Source organism: Thamnophis elegans, chromosome 4 (genome assembly GCF_009769535.1).
Source record: "Thamnophis elegans isolate rThaEle1 chromosome 4, rThaEle1.pri, whole genome shotgun sequence".
Taxonomy (NCBI): domain Eukaryota; kingdom Metazoa; phylum Chordata; class Lepidosauria; order Squamata; family Colubridae; genus Thamnophis; species Thamnophis elegans.
The window spans coordinates 70782748-70804683 of record NC_045544.1 but is presented as its reverse complement, the minus strand read 5'-3'; the positions used below and the strand labels follow the sequence as shown (position 1 = coordinate 70804683).

Here is a 21936-nt window from a genome sequence, read left to right as displayed (position 1 = left end):
GAAAGGGGAAGAGATGATTCTGTATACATTAACAAAATGATCAGAAAAGTCTATATCATAAAGATGCATTCTGTGTTATATATAGTTATATAGTATCTTCATAGCTTGTGAAGAATTTCCAGCATATAGGATTTTATAAAATCGGAAGCAAGCAACCCTTCCTCCCCATGGAAAGATTTTTCTGAAAAAACTTTAGTAATTTAAACTATCTTTAAGCTTATATTTTAAATCTACATGCTGACATATAAATGATAATGGAATTTATTTCTGATTTATTTATTTTAAGATGGCTACTGTAATTGTTTACAAATCTTCAGTGACAGTTAATAATGTTCACTATATTATAAAAATATCAAAGCAGGAAGAAAATGAGTTATCTTGTTTTATTTAAAAACAAGTAGAATTTGAAAAGCAAATTCAATTGACAGTTTTATACAGCTGCCCTAGATTATTGTGACTTGTCCATTCTTGAATTGTTCTTCAAGTATCTGCATAATGTTGGCAATGGTCTTTGGAGATTAATAACGCAATGGCATGTTTATGTCTCCTCATAAACATATTGGCTTGGAAGAATATGTTTGTCTGGGAAGATTAAAAAAAAATATAGGAAGGATCTAGCAAACTAAGACAAAGTGGAACTGAAATTTATCCTCATAACATCTTGCCCAGACAAAGAACAATCTTTTTATCTATTTGACTATTTTGTCAATAAGAATCCTGTCCCTGCCTTTCATATAGAACAAGGATCTCCAACAGTGGTGGGTTGCAAACTGTATCGGTTGGAACGGGGCCGGTGGCATCCTCATGGATGCTTGCAGCATGCGCATGCATCTTAGCACCTCTGTGATGCTCTGCGATGCTCCAGCTGCTCTACGGAGCATTGCGCAGGGACTGTACACACCATGCGCCTGCGCAGAAATGCAGAAGCTTTTAAACACTGGTAAGGAGCACGGGTGGGCAGGTGAGCCCTCTGGAGCACCATATCAAAACGGAATCCAGTGCTCCGGCTGGCTCCAGTACGCCCGTACCGGGGTGTACCGCCTGCAACCCACCACTTCTTGGTTTTGGATTTGAAATAGAAACCAAACATACCAAGGAGATTTGCTTCATCTGAATTTTTTCTAACTTATATGTCTTAAGCAACTCCAATTAATGAGAGGTGGAATGTAACAAGGGGGAAAAATCAAGAAAAAAGCACTATTTTCTCACTGATAACTGATCACCTAATTTTGCCTGTGAGGAAAGATTTAATTAACCCACTACCATAAATCAGAACTTGGGAAAAGTTCTGGAGATGAAGAGAAACATACCCAAGTTTGGCTGTATTCAGGTTTGTTCCAATTTATATATTCTGAGCAACTATGACCAATGAGAGGTGGAAAATAACACGGGAAAAAAATCAAGAACTGGGAAAATACAAAGGTTTTTTTTCTTTGCAAAAGATAAAGATGGCTCCCACTTCTCTTCCACTTCACATTAGCTAAATTAACTAAATTTAAGGTGGACCAGAACTTTGAAATAAGAACTATATAAGTAACTGCAATTTTGGAACTGGACATTAAGGAAGAACAAAAGACTAAGATGGCTCCTCCACTCTTCTTCACCACATCAGTTGAACTAGCTAAATTTAAGGTGCGCCAGAATTCTGAAATAAGAACTGTATAATTAACTGTAACTTAGGAACTCGACATTATGGAAAGGTGGGAATTTGAAGAACTACGTGAAATTATAAAAAATATGCATAAATCATTAAAATCAAGTCTAAATAGAATTCTGAACTCAGAGAAGCAGGAACTGAAGGAAGAAGTGGGAGGGATAATGAAGAGGTAGAAACAGTGGGGGGGGGAAGCAGACAAAAATCTTCATTGGGTTCGACAGTGGTATAGGGAAAATTGAAAAGAGGGGATCTGTCACAACAAAAGGAAATAAAAAGAGACCAAAGATCTTACAGAGGTTGACAGTGACATAGGGAAAACTGAAGGAGGGGGTTGCGCCCCAACAAAGGGAAATATAAAAAAATGGGTTTGACATTGGCTTGGGGAAAATTGAAAAAGGTGGACATGTTAAAACAAAGAAAAGGGAGAAGACAGGAATAGAGAAGTGGGACAAAATACTTACTAGGAAAAAATCAGACAATTAGAAATTGTTATATGGGGAAATATAAAGCTGAGATATGTGGTTTACTCCTAAACATGACAATAAAATTGAGTTCCTAATGGTTTGAATATGATAATGGAAAGATAATTAAATAAAGGTTCAAATATATGAAATATGGACAAATATGAAATTGTTATGGGGAGATTGTAAAGCAGAGGTTTGTGACGCATTTTTATACCTGATAATTAAACTGAGTTGCTAATTGATTGAATATGACAATGGAAGGACAATTAAGCATGGGTTAAAAAAATATAAAACATGGACATATATAGAACTTCTAAGATGATGAACATAGTAGATTAATGGAATTGTAATGAACATTGAACAGTAAGAATTGTTATTTAAAGACAATTAAGGGTAACTTAAGCCAAGATATAGAAAAATGGAGAGGGAATATGAAATATACTTACAATGAGAAACTATTGAGATTTAAAGAGAATCACAAATTTGGGGCATGTAAGGATGCATAATTATATAAATATAATGATGAGAATAGCTGGGAATTGTAACCAGGTCTACATCTCGGCCAAAAAATAGGCTGGGGGATACAATATGTATACTTTTTTCTCTCTTTTAAAAAAAGAAGAAGGAAGATATATGTTAAAATTAAATATGTATATTGAAAAGGAATTATAAATACTATAACATAAAATGGAGCTTGCTCAGAAGCTGAAATACACTAAGTAAATGAGATGAAGAGTGTGAAGTAGAGGAGAGAGGTAAGAGAAAAAAGAGGGATAGGATAGAGGGCAGGGGGGGAGAGGAGGAGAGAAAGAAGGAGTGGAAAAGGGAGACAGGAGAAGGAGAGAGGAAGAGGAAGTAGATAAGAGAAGGATGACAGAGGGAAGAAAGGAGGTAGGGAAGAGGAGGAGAGAGGGAGAAGAAAGTGATGGATGGTGTATGGAGAGCAGAAGAGCCAATAAATTGTTCACTTGTTTTTGGGAGTTGATGGTAAGACAAATTGATGTAAACATTTAATAATATAATACGATGTTGGCTATTCAATAGTAGACATGTGATTATATGTTATGAAAATAAAAAAATTAAAAAACTTTATATAAAAATAATAATAATTCTTCAGCCAACCAGGAATTCTGGGAGTTGAAACCCACAAGTCTTAAAGTTGCCAAGTTTGGAGACCCCTGATATCGAACATAAGGTAGGAAAGTTGAAGGTCAGTATATATCTTACAATTTTCCAGTATAAGCTGCTATCCATGTTCCTCTTCAAGACTTTGAAGTTTGCCATGTATTCTCATCCTCTCCCATTCTCTGTGATGGATTTTGTAGTTAATTCCACTCAGTTGCACGTTCCCAGAACAAATCGGCAATATCTCAGAGTTCAATAACTGGGATAAGTGAGGAAAGCAGCCCAGCAATTATGAAATAAATTGAATACATATATCATTATTTTATTAACTCCTACATTTTCATTGAATGACACTATTCATTAGATTACAGATAAAATATAAAAGATACAAATAATGTTGTATGTCTAAGTTAATTAAAAAATAACTGTGGTTCCATCATTAAAAATTACTCCACAACATTTAGGCCCTTGTCTGTTGCTTTCTGAGAGCTTCCTTGTCCTACTTAGCTTTTTGACTCGGAGGCTTTCTTTACAACTATTATTCTTCACAAGCACATCTTTCAAGCAGAAGCTTCATCATTTTTCTCTCCTTTTTGCAACGTTATACATACATATTTTTTGATATTGTGCTCTGCAGTCCTTGGAGTACAGTCCTTCATTTAAGAGTTCCATACTTGGTACTAAAAAAAAAGAACAACACCATAGTTGCCTCTAGACAAGATAGGCAGCACATAAATCAAATAAATATTAGGTGAAATGTGCACAAAGATGCATGCATATTTTCACATATGATGATATTATGCTAAATCATAACAGAAATAAAACAGAGAAAAAATTATGGAAAATAAGAAATTATACTAAAATTGACAATTATCTTCCCCAGTGTTCTGTTCCAAGGTTCATACGGTAGGGCAAGAGTTTTGCTCAATTACAGGAAACAATAGCATAATTTACATGCAGCCCAGAATAGAATTCAATCATCTCCTCATCAATGACAAAGGACTGGCAGATCAAGGCAAATGTCAGAGTTGCTGAATATCTGTACAAATTGACCCCCCTGCTACAATGGCCCCTGTAGTTTTCGTAGGGCATATGAGACAGACAGATTGATTCTGGCCAGAGAAGTTAGCCCTGAAGATATCTTGCTGTTAAACTATAGAGGACCCAAGTGACAAACACAATTCAAATTTTACCCAGAAGGAAATGGAAGCCCAGCTGATGACATCAAGTCCAAATATTGAAGAACAGAAGAGGGAATCAAAGAGGATATCCAAGTTCATATATATATATATATAATTCACTGCCTTATTCCTATATATCTGTTCACATTGCCACTTTGCAATAACACTTAAAGGGCAATCTACATATACATAAGTATTGATTATTTTTATTCAGTAGTAAGGCATCAAGATATTTGATCAATTTACTAATGAATAGGCCACCAGTTGAACTGAAAATCTGTACCAGTTGCCAGGATTAGGAAATAAGTAGTCCTCCTGGATGTGATGATGATTATTATGATGATGATGTCCCATCATATCATGACCCACTCTTAGGAATCACATAGATTTTCTCCATGACAACCTGTCCTTATCCTGGTTTTTTGGGTGTTTAAATAATACACTCATCACCACTGTAACTGAGTCCATCTATCTTGCTGCTGTCATCTTCTCTTTCGTTTCCCCTTTTCTTGCATTAAAGCCTTTTCAGAGAACTGTGTCTTTGCATAATGTATTTGAAGTAGAATAATTTCAGGTAGAGGCATCCTGGTGCCCTCAATGTATTTTGAACAATTTACTACTGTCCTTGTTGATTGGCCTGATGGGTGGTCCAACCGTGAACATTTTGGGAGACCAGAGAGATATTGAAAGCTGGTTATTCTTATGTTGATGATGACGAAGAAATATTGTCTCTAAGCCATTTACGTATATTCATCTTTGATTAAAGCAACCTAAAAACACATTCTAGTGGTCGTTTGTTTTCTGCCTTGTTCTACTCAGAAAATAATTTGAAAGCTTATGGGTTTTTTTTTCTCCTCTGCTATGGTTCTCAATATTTTGTTTTCTGCATCACTCTGTTTTATTTTAAGACACAAGTTCCTATTAAATGTATTGGAGAATGAGCAATTAGTCATCCAAGAATCATATACGAACATGTTTTACTTGCTTCTACGCTGCCAGTTTTCATTTTTTTACCCATGCTGTAAAAGTATCATCGTTTTGAAAAAGAAAGATTGTCACTCTCAAAACATAAGAAAGAAAACCAGAAGACTTTGCTCCCAGCTCTGAATGTATAGTTTCTCCATTCTGCACCATGCTTTTGTTCACTGAATACTCAGCTCTCCATCTCACCACCTCTGCAATGAAAAACAGTAATAATTTTCAGCTCTCCTAAAAACAATATTAAGTGTGCTAATTGCTGGTCAAAATCTGTACATCCCAATTCCTGTAGAGCCAAATATGCAGGAAATTCAGAAGGGTAGGTTTCTCCTCATTTGGATTTCTATACAGGGAAAGCATCCCTTTGTGCATCTTATTACATTGGACAGCAATTTTTCCCAAAACATTTTGCTTCTTGAAAAATCTTTGGTGATTATAATAGTACCTTCAAAGTTAACTCAATTATCCCAAGGATGCTTTTTCTTTTTCTTTTTTCTTTTTTTCAAGAGGCAACTGGACTTTCAATTTTTTCTTTGAAGAAGTTTCACTTCTCATCCAAGAAACTTCTTCAGTTCAGTTCAATTTTGGAAAAGCACTTTTGGTCATTTATGTTGTCCAATTGTCAAATTCCATGTACTAGGTATATAATTCAGAAGTTTCTTGGGTGAGAAGTGAAAAAGTTTTCTTTTCTTCAAAGAAAAAACAAAAAATCTAGTTGTCTCTTGAAAAAGCACCTTTGGGACAACCATGATCTGGATAACTGAGAATCTCCATAGACATTGAACTCAATTATACTTTCAGAATGACTGTATCACATAGGAATCTTGAGAAATATAAAATTAACTTTTAATGATTATCTGTGCTCATCTGTTTTTTCAGTGCTAAAACACTGTATAGTCTCAGAATTTGGCAACAGTTGCCTTACGGATTGTATTTCCCTGCAAATGTAGTTCAGAAAACAATCTTCCTTTAGTGTCAAGTTATTTTGTATTAGCTCTTCAGCTAATGAAAATTGATTCACAGAAGACCTTGCACAGTTTAATGGTATCACTGTTGCAACAATGATTTTGCATCAGAAAGATTTGAATTTGTCTACTATGTATAATGGGAGATAGGAACAGTTTTGCTGATTGAATCCCTTGTGTGTGTGTTTTAATTTTTTTAAAAATGACTGTGTTTCACATGCTTATTACTTTATATATATATTTGCTGTATGCTACCCAGAATTACTTCTTGTGAGATGAGTGGCCATATAAATTTGAGAACTAGATAAAATTTAAATAATAAGTAGAAATTTCCTAATATATAACATATTGTATTTAACCATCCAGCCTCAAGATCATGTATTGGGGAGTGGATTTTACGCTAACTGAACCAGAACATTGTTTTTCAAGGATTAGATCCATTAACAATATTAAATAATTGTCCATTACATGATTCCTCTTGACTTTTCTTATATTCAGTATCTAAAATTCTTTCTCTCTTAATATTAAATTCCTAGTTTTTCTCTTTCTCACCTGCCTATATGTCTTGATCAGGGGTGAAATCAACTTACCTTCGTCACTGGTTCGCAAATGTGAGCGCACATGTGCCACTCCGTGCATGCGCAGCACCTTCCACGCATGTGCAGAGCATCAGAAACAGGATGTGATGACGTCCAGGTGGGAGGGCAGAGCCTCCCACCACTACTGCTACCAATTCGCCCAAACTGGATAGAAACAACTGAATTGCACCACTGGTCTTGATGGGTTTGCCTTGAAGGCTGGATTTTATGCTTTGCATAAAGCAGGAAAACACTGGTTATCTCATTTCTTTATCCTACCAACTTTTGACTCAGGTGGAACCCTACAATTGCTGGGCTGCTTTAATGCATAGCAGAAGAAATGCTGTGCTCACACAGGATACAAAGCTCTTCTTCCTAGTCATTTCCACAGCACACGTAGTCAATTGTGTATGTCGTGTCAATTTTCTGTTTTCTTTATTAGAACAAGCTTTAATAAGATTTCTTTTCTCATTTGCAGCTTAGTTAAGTTCCCATATTGCCAACACTGCCAGGAATGTGGAATGTGGTGGAGGCTATGTGGTCAGTAATTTAAATAAGTGTGCCTCTTGAGCAAGGCTGCGATAGAAGGGCTGTTGCAATAAAGAATGTGTTCCTGTGTTGCCACTGCAGATTTTTTGGAGTGGGTGGGAGAGAGGGGGACACAAAACAAAACAGTAACCCTAATATTAACTGTTCCCTAAATGAATAACATCCTGGAAGCTAACTCTTGAGTGTGAACTTCATGATTCAGTCAGAGGTTCTCACACATTTCCACCATCCTCAGCACTGTTTAAGATGAAGTCATTAAAAAAAATCTATAAAGCAGGCTAAATTTAATTCACCAGCTGAACATGGATGATCCATATCTGCTGTTCAGCATACTGAAAATGAAACAGATAAAGGGATCCTTTCTGTCATTTGGTCGTGCTGCCTGTAAGTTTAGATAAAGGGAAATATTAAGGGTTATAGGGCACACATTCAAGCTGTAATAGAAGTGATGATTGGATGGGGGTTAGTATCAGAGCTCAACCAATCCATACTTGTGAACACTGGGACAATTCTCTGGACTTTTCCTAGAGCAGAATTTATTAGGAGGAGGAGTTTCAGCAGAGATGGGTGCAGTTAGCCAGAAGATTTGAAAGACAGATTGTCATGAAGAAAATTTATCTATGTTATCACTAAGAGTTGACACCAACTAGTGGCACATAACCAGCCATGAAGATGATGAGATTACTCTGATGTTACACAATGTGATGTCTCCTTTGGACGACTCCTCCGATGCTTCCTCAGAGGCCAGCTTGAGGGAGAATGAGATCATTCTTGGCACGTCAGAAATTACTGACCTTGAACTGCTGGCAGAATAGGCTTTGGCTTTGCCAGTGGAGATGAGGGGGAGGAGCTGCCTGCAGTGGTAGATCTCAGAGCACGCAGGGCAGAGAAATGGAGGTCTGACAGATTGCTCTGGAAAAGGTCCCACTGCATTTGATGGACTGTACTGGGAGCTATTTAGCAAGTTAGACAGAGGGAGAAGTTGCTGGAAGCAATGTGGTGGGTTGTGGCTGTGTGCTCATTCATGTTTCTGACTTTCTATAACCCGTGAGCTAATGTGGATGTAGTTTAAGTTTTGCCTGGGGGCTTTATGTCCATTTATTGGACTTACTGTTTGAGCAGCTTGCTATTTGTGTTATGGACTAATTGCTCATTGCCTGGGGAATTAATCAGGGCTTGCTCTTTGCTGGCTTTGGTTGGGACAGTTCTAACACTAAATGAAGTTAACTGTTGGGGAAAGATAAATAAAACCCTCCATAAATCACACTGACATGCAGTGGTGGGATTCAGCCAGTTCGCATCACTTCAGGAGAACCGGTTGTTAAATCTCTGAGCAGTTTGGTAAACTGGTTGTTGGAAGAAATCATTGGGGCAGAGAACCAGTTGTTATATTACACTGACGTGTAAATGTGAGTGAGTGGGGCAGCACACACAAATGTACTATTCTTCAACTCAATACTAGCCTGTTCAGGATAATCTGTATTTATTATGTCATTCTAAATAGTCCCATAGTATAAATATAAGCCAGGTTGGTACATGAAAAACAAGCCAATATAATTTCTGGAGACAACCTGGGCAGGTCCCTGCAGGTTTTTTGGAAAGATTTCAGAAGTGATTTGTCATTGTCTTTTTCCTAGGGCTAGGTGACAGTAATTGGCCCAAGACCACCCAGATGACTTTATGCCCAAGGCAGAACTAGAATTCAGAGTCTCCTGGTTTTGGCCCGGTAGTTTCACCTTGACACCAAACTGGCTTTCAACTTTCACTTTATTTTATTGCAAATAACATCAAGCTGTTGTAGTCTCTGCTTATGGATCCATCTTGAATTGAGATTCCAAAATGGAATTTAACTCAAGGCATCAGGAAGTCTGCAGATGTAAAATCGACCTCCCACTCATTACCTTATTCTATAATTGTTATGTTGATTAAGAAATATTTGCAAAAGTACTTGCAAAAAGTTTGTAGAGGTGTATCCATAGAGACCTGTATCCTCTGGAATTCTCTTTTATGAATCATAGAAGATACAAAATGCAGTACTGTAATTATCCATTTACATTATTTCTATCTGATATTTTAAGTGATTTGTATTCAGCTCAGGGTAGTTTTAAATGATAATTATATTGTAAAGTTGCAACCTTTTCCAAATAAGGATGCACTTACTCTGTATTCCAAGCCAGTCAATCAATTTTTCAGCAGGTAGATGCAAGAAATCAACTAACTTAATTCTGTGCTCATTTCCATAGAAGAATTGTGGAATCTTCCGAGGACCTTGAAAATTGCTTCAGACATCTATGTTCCCAGAACATCATCTGTGATGAAGAGGCTCAACTGATCTATTTCAGACTCAGATATAGTGGAACTGAAACTACAATGAAGCTCTTTTTTCACAAGTGTTTGCTTACTTTTCTCACTGGAGAATCTTTTGCCTCAGTCTTCTGAGCATTTGACTTTCGGGTCCTGAAAATGGAATGTTGGCTTGAGGGTTTTGCAGCTCCCTTAATAGCCCAGTCAAAAAAGAAACCAGGTTCACAACACTTCAGAAGTGATGTGTCAGTTTTCCCTTTTCTTCTATGTATGTTGGCTAAGCCGAAAGCACCTAGCTCCCTGTTTTAATTCCCACAGTTTGAAGCTTGATTTTTGTTGCATGGCTTCATTCTTATGTTACTTATTTTATGGTAAATTGCAATTTTTTTAAAAAAAATCAGGTCACTGCTAGCCTGAGAATGTGGATTTTAAAGTTAATAGAATGACCGTGTGGCTTACCATACAATGTGGAACTGACTTTGCTTGTTGGTAATTAGTATGCATAGTGTTATCTTTTCTGTCACAACATAATGTTAAATCTTTCCTAGACTGTCTTGAAAATATGACCTTGACATTACATGTATCGCTATTCTGTTTCTTGATGCTAATGGGATCTCAGAATAAAATTCAGGCAGCAAAATGAAGCAAACATAATACAGAACTAATCTAGCACCACTTTTCAAGATGTTTAGGTAGGAAAATTGTATATGTGTGCAACTGCTGTTGGAAGACAATCCTTACTTTTTGCTCTTTCACATATCTTCTTGTCTGTGCGTAGCTCATTCTGTCAGTCTGCTCCTGCTTTCAAAAGGAAAACAGTGAAGGGAGTATGCTCTGATTGACCAGGAAATTGGGCCAAATCGCCTATTGGGTCAGTCCTACCATAAGACAAGTAAAAACAACATTTCAGATTCTAGAAGCTAGCAGTAAGATAGCAAGGACTTATTCCAGCCATATAAATTAACTTCTGTATTTTCAGAGGTAGTAGAACTACTGATCAAGTAATGCTAACTACCCTGATGTATGCCAGTGAGACTTGGACTGTATACAGGAGGCATGCTAGGCAATTGAACCACTTCCACATGATCTGCCTCCGTAGAATACTGAGGATCCAGTGCCAGACAAGGTGCCAGACACAGAAGTCCTCTCCAGAGCAGGCCTGCCATCAGTTCACACCCTGCTGATGAAAGCTGAGACACACTAGGCAGGCCATGTAACAAGGATGCCGGACCATCACATCCCTAAACAGCTACTCTGGTGAGCTGTCTCAAGGAAAACGATTGCACAAGGGACAAAGGAAGCAATACAAAGACACCTTGAAACCCTCTTCAAATTGACACCACCTCCTGGGAAACCGTGGCACAAGATCAATCAACATGGCACACACTGATCCACCAAGGCTCACAGACATCAGAGGACAGAAGAATAACCACAGCACAAGAGAAGTGAGCACTCTGCAAAGCCAGAGCTGCAAATGCTACAACAATGGTGTCCACACATATTTGCCCGACATGTGGCAGAACATTTCATGCTAATATAGGCCTTATCAGCCACCTGCAGACACATTGTGGCTAACCCACAACCTGATAGGTGTCAAGGTCCTCTTTGAATACGATGGACAAATATCATCAGAACTAATCTAACATTAGTATTGAACAAAGATTGAAATGAGAGCCCAATTAGCTTTTATACATCAAATGAGTAGAGAACACTATATTCACTTCAGTGAGGAGAACATGATGGCCAGACTTGACTCTTGGATCAGGCTTAGCCTTGCTCTTAGTTTCAGTGATATTTTGGTCCTAGGCAGCAATAAATATTGGCACTTGAGGACAGAGTTAGATATAACTTTTCATCTTCTAAAGTAGCTTGCTATCCTCAGTCAAAACAAAATATACTATTCTGTCATGAATGTGGAAATAAGAAACTATTGATCGTTGGCTAAATTCCACGAGATTTCTTGGAGAAAGAATTATATTGTCTCCTTTGTTTCTTGAGACATCACATTATTGTAATTTAAAACTTAGTGTTGATAATTTGATCAATTGCTATCTACAATAATGCAGAATAAATAGATGAAAAAATAGTGGTGATATGTGGTTTTATATTGGTATGTGGGGATGACCTTGAAAGACAAGGGAAGAAACAATCAGTCAAGAAAGGGAGGAGCCCTTAATTCCTTAATGGGCAGAGAAAGAAACTTAGATAATATCCATCCTAATTGATCAGGCTGAAAAACTGAGCAAGGGATTTGTACTCTTATAAGAGTCTTACAATAAAGTACAATGAGCTCATCTGGTCTTGTTTCTTGTCTGGTTTACCTGGAAGCGCTGACAGGTATACTGGAGTTTAGTATATTAGATTATGATGACTACCTAATTAAGCATGCCTGCAATCCAATATAGTTTCTCATTTACCTTGGGCTGCTTGAATATGCTACAATTCTTGCAAGTTCACTAAAATTACATTTTCTTGAAATTTTAGCAAAGGAAGGAGAAGACAAAACTCATGATTCAAATGTCTTTTGTGGATTAATAGCTTCAGAGAGCAAATGTAAATGTGTAGAAGAAGCTATTTTAAGGTTCACCTTGTTCTGAGAGAAATCTGATAAAGGAGTTATAGCTTAAATATATGTTTAAGAAATTACTCTGAGAAAATTCATTCACACCTCTAAGGAAAAGCTTTGGTGACTTGAAGTGCTTTTGACCTTTGGAAATTAGTAGTTTTTGTAAATATAAAAGAAAAGAAATATTATATTCTCTCATGCACATCTGTAGATCATGGCTAAGTGTTGATCTGGCCAAAGCAGTCTTACTAATTGCTCTGGTAATAGTAAACTGTTTTTTCTCTTGCTAACATCATCTTTTTTCTTCAACACCATATTTTCTGAATTTTGTGTGTTGAAATCATAAGGCACCACAATATATGTTAATTTCCACAGGAAGCAAATGTTTTCATGGAATTTATATATTATTTTGTCTTAGAGGTAAATATAGCTTTCTCTTCTTTATTTGAGATTATCAAGAAACATTTTTAAATTGTCTTAAAGAGTTGCTGTGAACATCTACTATGTTTTCTTGCCATGTTTTACTTCCAGTAGTATAATATTCCATAATATTTCGTGTGGACAATGTTTGGGGGATAAATGTGATTCACATGCTTCCTAGATTTGCTTTTCTAAAGAAAGTTTTGTTGAGGGAAATCTGTTTGATATTAGCATATTGAATATGCTAATATCTAACAGATCCTATATTTGGCTGTGATCTTCTTTGTATTCAATAGAAGGACATTTAGATATTTAAATTGTTCTATGCTAGAGAAATATTTTTACCTTCTCAAAATCTTTTTAGGGAATAATTGAACAGCAATTATGATTATGAATCAGCAATTGTGATTCTAAACAGTGGCAACCAAATCAAAGTTTTAAGATACTTAACTCACAATCATCTCGACTTTAAGGTAAGCACAATTAAGTTGAAACTAAATAAAGGCTAACAGCAAAAATCTGTGACACACTAAAAAAAATACTTTGCTTCACAAAGTTACAAGAAATAAAAGTAGATGGTAACAGATAAGATGTGGGATCAGCTCAAAGAGATTATTGAAATGTCATTGGAAAAACAATGGGAAAAGACAATGAGCACTTGTTCATGCTTTCACAGGAAGTGAACCCAACATATTGTATCTAATCAGTGGTGGGATCCGGATCCCATTGCAACCAGTACGGTGCAACAGGCCCGGCGTCCACCACATGAATGTGCGCACACACGCGCAGCACACGTCTGCATCCTTAGCTCCTGTGACGCTTCCGCGATGCTCCAGCTGCTCAATAGAGCATTGCATAGGCCTCATATGCTCCATGCGTGGAAGCGCAGAAGAGCTCAAATACAGGTAAGGAGGGCAGGTGGGCCCTCTGGAGCACCATGCCGGAACGTGCTCCCAGCAGGCACCGGTATGCTCGTACATGGGTGTACCGCCTGCAACCCACCACTGTATCTAATGATCTATTTCTTTGTAAGTCATATATAATGATTATTTAATTGTAACATTGTTCACAATAAATTATTTCAATAAATAAAAAAAATAAATTGTATTTACTATCCCAATAAAATATAGTGTCTATTGACCCAACTTGGGTTTGGTGATGGTTTTATCCAACTCCATCATGACTTTCACTAATAAAGGCATAGGAGTCAGCTTTTGATGGAGTAGACAAGCAGCCTCTTTATTCCTCCATTTTCTTTCAGGAAAACAACAGCCTCCAATCATATCCTGCAGATTAAACGTGATCAAGTAGTGCAATTTGATTTGTTCACATCACAATTCACTTTCCAAAAATTTAGTACCTTCTATATTGAGCTGTATATTTTACTTTGTCAGATTAAAATGTTGGATTTAAGTTTTTTTCTTTAAAAAAGTGCTGTTTTGGGACAAGAATGTAATGAATATTAATTATAATAATATCATTTTCTGTAGCTTGGCGCTCTCTAGAAGTGTTGGATCTACAACCTCCAAGATTCTAAATGACCAGAAAGCGACACTGAGCTCTTTTATATTAATTCATCTCTGTAATAGTTTCAAATGCTCTGCATTGCATCGGCATATAGTAATTACCCTACTGCCTATGAATAACCATGGAATCTGCTGAGCTCCCTAAACTGTCAGAACATTGTTTGAGTCACTCAAAGGTAACCAGATTCTAGGCTTGTCCCATCTATAATTCACCAAGCTTTTTGTCAATCCGTCAGTCATGAATGCCGGGTCCAGGACTTTGCAGACCCAGTTCGGCATCCAGATCTATAGATTTATTACTTTCCTGGCAGGTGAGCTTATCAACTGTTTCCCACAGCTCCTGTTGTTTGCCCTTTTGTAGTGACATTACTCATTACTTCCCTCTGAAGTAAATTCAGGATAGCAGAAGGGAAAGATTAATATACCTGTGTTCATATTTTCTGAATATTGAAAATGATGGACTGGCAAGCAGATTATGGTGTATGGGAGAAGGTTTAAAATAATATATCATCGTCTTTATCATAATCACATAGCATTCATAACAGAGATATATAACAAATTAAGGAAATCATTTTGAACCAATGTCCTTCTGGATTTATGAAATATTGAGGAAATTTTCTTTTAATGGTATCCATACTATTGAAATATTCCTATGGTGGGAATACTCTTCTTTTTTCCTCCTATTTTTCTTCTTTTTCTTCTTGCATTTCTTTTTTTTCTATTCTTGTTCTGATTTCTGTTATATTTTAACCAGTAGTGAATTATTTTTTACTATTGGTTCTGTGAGTGTGGCTTGGTGGGAGTAGCAGGGGAAGGATACTGCAAAATCCCCATTCCTTCTCCACTCCTGGGGGAAGGATATTGCAAAATTTTCATTCCCACCCCACTCTGGGGCCAGCCAGAGGTGGTATTTTCTGGTTCTCTGAACTACTCAAAATTTCCGCTACCGGTTCTACAGAACTGTCAGAACCTGCTGAATTTCATCCCTGATTTTAACACTGTAAAACTATTTAAAAAAAGAGAGGGCCTAGTGGTATGAAGTAACATGACAGAAGTGTATATCATAACAAGCATATGTGACAGCATTACAAAGAGCTGCAATGCTGTACTTAAAGGGACTCTAGAGATCACCTGAAGGATGGAAGCAGGGGTGGGTTCCTGCCAGTTCTAACCTCTTCTATAGAAGAGGTTCCACAAATCTACCATGCTGTTTAGAACCGGTTCCAGCTTCCTCCCCCCGCCCGTCCGCACCACGCTTGCCCCATCCACCACTCAATGATTGGCTGGCTCACCAATCACCCCGCCCATCTCTAAGAGTCCTATCTAAACCTTAAAGTCTTAAAGCTGTCAAGTTTGAACATCCCTGGGGTTTTTTTTCCTAAAGGGTTAGGGGTACAAGGGTTTTGTACCTTGACAGCTTTAAGACTTGCACACTTCAATGCCAGAGTTCCTGAGCCAACATGACTGGAGGAAGAATTCTGGGAGTTGAAGTCCACAAATCTGAAAGCTGTCAAGTTTGAACACCCTTGGGGTTTTTTGGTTGCTAAGCAAGGGCGTTGTTAAGTGAGTTTCACCACATTTTATAAGTTGGCCATACCCACCCAGTCACATGACTGTCAAGCCATTCCCACTCGGTCACATGGCTGGCAAGCCACTCCCACAAAGCAGGCCACACTTACAGAAGAGGTTCTAAAAAATTTTGAAACCTACCACTGGATGGAAATGTTCCTCATCACAGTCTCCTTGCTAATGCTAAACGAATGTAGGCAACCCATTCCTGAGGAGGTAAATGTAGGAAACCCATTCCTGAGGAGACTGAATTCACATTGTTGTGAATCTTGTAATCTGTACAGATGCAATAGCGCCCAGTGGAAATTTGGATTTTCATGCCTTATCTATAGTTAGCCTCTACACACACACACACAAGCAACAGAAACCTACACATCTTACCCAGAGAAACACATTTTGCTGCCTTGGATAGATTGGAGGGAAAAATATATTGCAATAGAAAAATGTACTTCATTCAGAGTTTTCATCTGAGAAATTACTTTTTGCAGCCAAAAAAAATCTCATCTCACACAGAGAAACATATTTTCTGTTTTGGACATATTGGGGTAAACAATATTTTGCAATAGAACAATGTACATCATTCACAGTTTTCGTTTTGCAGTCAACACTTATTTTCTAAAGTGATTGGAATGTCTTGTTTGAACTCGTTGAATGAATCTTTATATTAAAAGGTATTGCCAGATACAAAATTGGTAGCATCAGAGAGCCAAGAAGGCACATATTGCAGTATCTGAATATATCCATAGAGACATTTCAGTGGCATATAAGTGAAGAGAAGCAGCCATTCAGTATATTTTTAAAATTATTATCTTTTCCATATGGCATTACTATAAAAAGTACTAGCTTTAGAACCACGGTAGGAATTTATTCAAGGATCCCATGTTACTTTCTGTTCAAACTGTAGAAGAGCTGCAGACAATATTTTAAAATCTTGGCAGGGCATATCTAACGTTTTTCATGTTTACACTATATCACTCCTTGTCAGTCTATCATGGTGAAGGGACAACTGGGCCATGAAAAAAAATTCATGTTTAAGACTAATGACTGGACCAAATCCCTTTTTTGTAGATTAAATTGTGGATAAGCTTGGCTTCACAGAAGTAAGAAACCATTGATCATTTCTCAGTCCCATACCCTACAGAAAACTCTCTCCCTGGTGGAAATTTTGTCCTCATTTGCTCAGTACAACCTACACCATGGGTTCCTAAATATGCTAAGTAGAAATTAAAATACTGTGTAAGGTGTACTGTAAGTTATAATGTAAATTGATATAAGAAGTCCAAAAGAGTAATAAGAAAGGAGGTTGAGTTATAGTAGTACAGAAACTATATGCTAAAACATAGTATTTAAGGCTTAATATAATAAGTATAATATAACTATAATATAATTATACTATAATAGAAATACAGAGAATTTATGTAAGGGAAATAGACGCTGAAACATTAAATTTATGAAACTTTTTAAATAAAATCCTCTAACATCCATAAACCAAAGCCACAACTTTCCTATGTTAATTCTCTTGTCTTAAAGAACATTTTAAATTGACAAAAAAATGATTATTTCTAGAATCACATGACTCAGTACAGTAGGGTCAAGATAGAGAAAGATCTGAGCCCTATCTAACAAAATAAAATTCAATGGTGAGAAAAGTAAAGTTCTAAATTTAGGGAAGAAAAACCAAATACACAGGTATAGAATAGGTGGTACCTGGCTGAATATAATAAGTGCAAGAGGGAATTCGGAGTCCCAATGGACAATAACTTTAATAAGAGCTAGCAGTGTGCTGGAGCTTCCAAAAAAGCCAACACTGCATTAACAGAGGGATAGAATCAAGATCACAAGAAGGGTTAGTGCCAATTTATAATGCCTTGGTACGATCCCATCTGGAATACTGCATCCAGTTTGGATTACCACAATATAACAAACATGTTGAGACTTTGGAAAGAGTGCAGAAAAGAGCAACAAAGATGATTAGAGGGCTGGAGGCTAAAACAAATGAAGAATGGTTGCAGGAATTGGGTATGTCTAGTTTAATGAGAAGAAGGACTGAGTTGACATGATAGCAATGTTTCAACATTGAAGGACTGACACAAGGAAGAGTGGGTCAATCTATTCTCCAAAGCATCAGAAGGAAAGATAAGAAGTAATGGATAGAGACTAATCAAGGAGAGATGCAACCTAGAACTAAGGAGAAATTTCCTGCCAGTTAGAACTATTAATCTGTGCAATGACTTCCCTTCAGAAGTTGTGGGTGCTCCAATGCTGGAGGTTTTAAAGATGAGGTTGGACAACCATTTGTCTGAAATGATATCGTTTCCTACTTGAGCAGGCAGTTAGACTAGAAGGCCTCCAAAAACCCTTCCAATTGTATCATTCTGTTATTCTGGATCAGAGGTGGGTTGCCACCGGTTTGGACCGGATCGGCCGAACCAGTAGTAGCAGTGGCAGGAGGTTCTGCCCACCCGCCCGGACACTTCTGCGGATGCACAGAAGCGCCATGTGCGTGTGTGCCCGAACTGATAGTAAAAAAATTCTCAACCACCTCTGTTCTGGATGCAGAAGCAGTCTCTTCTAGTAGCAGCATGATCCCAGAAGAAGATCCCAGAAGAAGGAATAACGGATGGAAACTGACCAAGGAGAGATTCAACCTAGAAATAAGGAGGAACTTTCTGACAGTGAGAAAAATCAACCAATGGAACAATTTGCCGTCAGAAGTTGTGGGGGCTTCATCACTTGAGACTTTCAAGAGGAGATTGGACTGCCATTTGTCTGAAATGGTGTAAGGTTCTCCTGCTTGAGCGAGGGTTGGACTATAAGGTACCGTCCAACTCTGTTAAACTTTTAAGACAGTTGCTTTAATAGGTTGTAGCATCATACTCACATATGTTCTGAACTTCTGCATCAAAACTGAAGCACTGAACAGTCTGCATATATGTATGTCTGTTATATAATGTTATGTATAACTATATATAATTCTATGATAAAACATAACATTAAAAAGAAAGGTAAGGAATTTAAAGTTGAAGGGGTCACTTTGCCAAGAAATTGCAGAAGGAAATATTCTTCCACCAGAAAGTTTACTGGCTTATAATTGAAGTCTAAGATATCCTTTTAGTGATGTTGAGTTTCTAAACAGGACTTATCCATGAAAATGGTAAGGAGGAAAGCTAAGAAATTCAAATTGGAGTTCATAAAAGGTAAAGGTTGTGGGCCATAGCTATTATAATAGAAGTAATAATAGAACTAAATATATATTTGGCCAATTAGATTTGTTCTCGTGAGCATTGCATTCATAATGTGATAATTGTTTGGGTTTTTGTTTGCTTTAATTCTTCATTATTATACCTACAGTAGCTTTAGCTTCAGCAGAATTTTGCCACAAGTTATTACTTTTTCTCCTTGCTAAAATAAGTATGTGGGTGATATTTAAAAAACAAGTCTACAGGCAGAATGATATTGCTTTGTTATGCAGTGATATCACTAACAGCGAAATGAATCAAATAGAAAATATCAAAGGAATTAAATTTAAGGAATTCCTAAATATTTTCATTAATGCTAAAATTGTTAGATGGCAGGCATTTTGTGGATTGCACAAAAGTGTAAAAGGTATTTCTTATAGATGAAAATGTTTTATAACAATTTGACATTTTGTTTTTTTAATTAGGAAGCCAGCAAAACTTGTAATATTCAGTATATAACAACAAAATTAAAGAATGCAAGAGTTTTGTTTTTGCTTATTGTGGTTATTTGTTTGTTTGATTGATTTCTATAGCTTATCTCAGCAAATGGGTGGCTCATCATTTAAAAACACATATTACAATATATGAGATGGATGAATGGCTGGTTGGCTGGAGAGAGAGAGAGAGAGACAGACAGACAGACAGATATAGAACCTTTGTTCAATATGCCTTTAGCATCTATGTGATTATTTTTTTAAAGTTTTTTAAATATATATTTTGTAGGTAGCTTTTTAAAAAATCATAAAACAGGGATAAAATATTTGTAGCTTTGCTTTAACATCAAAATAATCTTATATTATTAAGAAATCCAAAAGATTTATTCTTGAATTGAAAACAACAAAGATTATCCTAATATTGATAGCATTTAAGGTCTTAATAGAATATAGAAGCACATTTTATAAGGGAGAAAGAAAACCCAAATAGATTGTCAAGAGAGAAAGCAATTTGGAAGAAATTGGAATAAAAGAAAAAGAAAGAAAGAAGAATAAGAATGAATATAGAAGAAAAAAGAGGGAGGAAGGACAGAAGAAAGGAAGATAGATTGTATTAAAAAGAGAAAGGAATATAGTAATACTACCTTAGAATAGAAAAATAACAGATGTTCTCCCTTCCCATACACTGTACCCCTGAAATGGGATCCCTTTCAACTTCAGTTCTCAATATTACCCCCAAAACTCTATTTAGTAGCTGGACCTACATCTTGATTCAATGTTATTTTAAAAGTTCTATATGTGCCCAATCACATTTCAGTTTGGGCTGCCTAATTTTGTCTTCAGACTAGAAGGGCTATTCAGCCGGCTCTTACCGGTTTGGGCAAACCGGTAGTGGCACCTGCTGGAGGCTCCGCCCCCATCTACCCCTGCCCGACGTAATGCGTGACCTTCTGTGCATGCACACTCACATTTGTGAACCAGTAGAGAAGGTAAGTGAATCCCACCACTGCTTCAGACCTTTCTTTAATGGCAGTTTCTTGACTTTGAAAAATACCTACCTTTGCCTTTTGGCCAAGTAAAAAATTCTTGTACAAGCATCTTTCTGATTGGTAAGTTGGGAAGCCATTTAGTGTCATCAACATTACTGTCATTAGTTTTGACTTTTCGATTTTGAATGTAAACAATTTTTATAGATTTGATTGCTTCTTAATCCTCCTGTTATTAATGTTTCCCAGACTTACTCAATTTGTAATATTGGAAAATAAGATTGAGGCCAATACTATAAAATGATTTTTTAAAACTCCTGTGATCACAAAATCTATTTCTCTAAAGTATTTTGACATAGGCTGTTCCTCTTACAAACACTATTGTCAATATTCTGTACCAAATCACTCCCTCAAAATAATCGGACTGCACTGTTGCTGCAGTTTTTCATTTGTTTAAATTGATCAGAAACAAACTGCAGAAGCATCTAATCTTATGTTTTACTATATAATTCCAAAGAAACATTGAAGTTTTTATTTTGGTGTTCTTCTCTATTCATAGAAGATACATGGTGGGTCTGGGTTTTTTTAAACAATGATTTAAACTAAACCATAATTCTTTTCTTCATCTGCCAGAATGAAGAGCAGCAGTAACAGCAACCTCTTGCCTTTCTGGATATTTTAGATAAATGGTGTTTTGTTAAATGTTTAATTCCCCACCCCACCCCTTAATTTGGCTGACATAGATGAAATTTGTACTTCTGGGTACTGGGAAAAGAACTTTTAAGTAAGAATAATGACTTCGAAGTCTTAAAATACTTTCTTCTCCTGATTGTGCATGCACATATAATGAATTCATGAATGTGATGGATGGTATAACATTTGGCTGATGAAGGTTACCTCTCAATATGCTTGGAGGGGAAAATGTTGGTCACATTTCTTCAGCTGCCAAGTCAAACAGAAGTTAAAATAAGAAATTTACATGTTTACTGTTCTTGATATCATACTTAGTCCTGATTTTATTTATTCTGATTTCTTATCTAAAATACCATTGTTTGAGTTCATATACTGTATCATACTAAATCACAAACCATGGGCTACTGATAAACAATGACCAACTTCCCAAAAGTACAGTAAACCAAAAACCAAGCAAGCCATCTTATGGTTCAGTTTAATGTGTAAATTCAACCAGCATTTAGCAATAGCAATAGCAGTTAGACTTATATACCGCTTCATAGGGCTTTCAGCCCTCTCTAAGCGGTTTACAGAGTCAGCATATCGCCCCCACAGTCTGGGTCCTCATTTCACCCACCTCGGAAGGATGGAAGGCTGAGTCAACCTTTAAAACATGAAGTGGTTAGTTCACTATTTAAGAGTTAAGAAGAATTCCTAATCTGA

General features: G+C 36.7%; 1 long non-coding RNA gene across 1 annotated transcript in view; it reads right to left on the bottom strand.

Moving 5' to 3' along the window:
* Window positions 1-3543: 3543 nt before the first annotated feature.
* The window catches only part of LOC116507662, a 41570-nt gene continuing 23177 nt past the window's right edge, over window positions 3544-21936 (bottom strand). The window contains exons 3-4 of the long non-coding RNA XR_004255235.1: window positions 21439-21483; window positions 3544-5602 (exon numbers count right to left, since the gene is read on the bottom strand). This is a non-coding gene — a long non-coding RNA (uncharacterized LOC116507662). The remainder of the gene's footprint in view (window positions 5603-21438; window positions 21484-21936) is intronic.